This window comes from Clupea harengus, chromosome 4 (genome assembly GCF_900700415.2).
Source record: "Clupea harengus chromosome 4, Ch_v2.0.2, whole genome shotgun sequence".
Taxonomy (NCBI): domain Eukaryota; kingdom Metazoa; phylum Chordata; class Actinopteri; order Clupeiformes; family Clupeidae; genus Clupea; species Clupea harengus.
The window spans coordinates 29,846,204-29,848,412 of NC_045155.1; the positions used below are offsets into that span (position 1 = coordinate 29,846,204).

A 2,209-nucleotide genomic window follows, 5' to 3' on the forward strand; every position below is an offset into this window, starting at 1 on the left:
TGGTCCTCTACGGCAAACAGTTTAAAATAGCCAGTGAGTAAAATAGCCTCTTCGGTTCAAGAGGGTTAGGTCAACCATTTTTAATGTTCAAAGACCCATGGTTCATCATGGGGCTCACATTTAGACTTCTGAGAAACATTCCATAGCAGTTGAGTTCAGAAATATCTTATCGACCTGTGAGACTGGCTGTTTTGGAAGAAACAACTAAGGATGCACTTTCAGCATGTATCCATCTGTCTCTGTTTCCATGGTGAAGTAAACAAACACTGGAGGTTGTAACTGTAAGAAGCAGCTTTTATAACATGGTCAGGTTACTATTGCGAAGTGAGTTGTTACAGCACTACATAATTAGGTCATTAATGAGTCATTGAGCAGCAACTTTACACTGACCGGATGTTAAACAATACAACTCCCCAAATAAGAATCTGGTGAATTATCTGTAACTGTTTACCATTTTCACTGTGTCATCATCAGGTACTGCCAACGCTGGTGATTATGTTCCTGATTAAGGCGCCCACCATTTAAACAAGTGTCAGTATCTTATTCTCCAAACTTGCAGTTTCTTGAAAGCCTTTCCGTTGTTCCTCCGTTCTGCAGCTTGTATTTTTAATGAAATCTGCGTTGTGCTTGAGTGCGTTCGTTCCTCTCGGCCTCAACCGTGACAGTTTCTAATAGTCTCTCAGGTGTTCGTCTGATCCAACGTCAAATCTGTGTGGCACTTGAACGTGCTTTCTTCCTCTTGACAGCCTCTGCTGCTGAAGCCCGCACTGCCTTCCAGCCCAAGCGGAGTGATGTTCCCCGCCGATCACTAAAGAGCTCTCGCGTCGCCCACGACACACCTCTCCTCCTCGCGCGGCTGCGACAGATAATCCAGCCAGCCAGCTGCAGCCACACTCTTCAAAGCTTCAAAGTTGCAACCCACAGTGCCGTGAGTGCTGTTGTCAAAGGAACCCTTCCCTCATCTGTCTGGTTCTTAGTTCCCTTTCCACACAAAGTTCCTGAACATCACTCCTCGTTTGCAGCTTTTCAACTTCAGGGAGGTGGGGGTGGAGAGGTAGGAGAGAAAATGTGCTTTTGTTGTGTTCTACTTGCACACCCTTAGAAAAAGTACTTATTTTGAAGCTGCAAATCTCCTGTTGAGTCTATTGTGCTTTTCAGCTTTCATAAAGCTCTAATTTTTCAGAGGCTCTGGAAATGTGTGGACCCTTTACAATGCATATAAACACAATAAAAATGCCCCTGTAACGCTTTTCCCTGAAGGCCCTCCCCCTCCTCTCCCCAGCTCCAGGTTTGTGTGCTCCTTGTTTGCGTTGTCAAATGAGGCAGGCTGTTTAGGAGGCAGCGAGCAGGAAACTCCAGTGCCACGCACACCTGCACACACATATGGGAGACGCAACAACAGCAGGCGGCTCATAGGAGAGAGACGCTCCCCCTCTCCTCTCCTCTCCTCCTCTCCTCTCCCTCCTCTGCTCTGCTCTCTTTCCTCTTTCCTATCCGACTGGCTGTATGCCGTGACAGCCTATATGTTTCTGTCAGCGCTCTGGCCGGTTAAGACGCCGAAAGACGAATGGGTTTCTGTCAGCACATGTAAATGTGTTTACGTCTGAATGGGAACTGTCACACCCACACAACAGAGCGATCTGTAAATCATAACAGCGGGTTAAAGGTCAACCGCGAGCGAAGCGCAAACTCTGGAATAAGCCCTGGAACAGCAAATACACTGGAAAAGACACAGCTGGACATGAATAACAATCATAAAACCAATTCAGCTGAAAAAGCTCTTACTGTTTGGAGAATCATTGATTTGAAGCTGTTGGTGCTAAACATTAGCAGCCCTGGATTAATCCTAATTAGATTACGTGCTCCTTAAACAGAGACCAGGGATACCTTGTGCTCTCTCAGGTGTAAAAATCAATGTCATTTTCAATATGAGATCAATAACACCTCCGGATTGCTCATTGATCCTCAAAATGAAATCATGAGGAACGTAGCAGCATCTTGTGCTTAAATGTGTCTTGTCTTGGAAAAGCCTGTATGTCTTGTGCTGTAGTTATTCTGAGTCATAGCAGTGCTTAGTAATCTTATTGCATGCTGTACATTCAGAGGCTCTGAGGGTGTGTTCCGTTGAGATGATTATATTTGTACACAGCCGTCAGCCATGCGTTATTCCTTCACTGTGCTACGCTACCCTCAGCAAGACAACACACAC

The 2,209-nt window shown here is 45.7% G+C and overlaps 1 protein-coding gene across 2 annotated transcripts in view; it reads right to left on the reverse strand.

The window, feature by feature from the left end:
• The window catches only part of LOC105893637 (PDZ domain-containing protein 4), a 44,502-nt gene extending 42,782 nt beyond the window's left edge, over nt 1-1,720 (reverse strand). For both annotated transcript variants that reach the window (XM_031566977.1, XM_031566976.1), the window contains exon 1: nt 1-1,720. This exon is cut by the window's left edge and continues 228 nt beyond it. The gene's annotated coding sequence lies outside the window, so the exon portion shown is untranslated.
• Nucleotides 1,721-2,209: the final 489 nt, after the last annotated feature.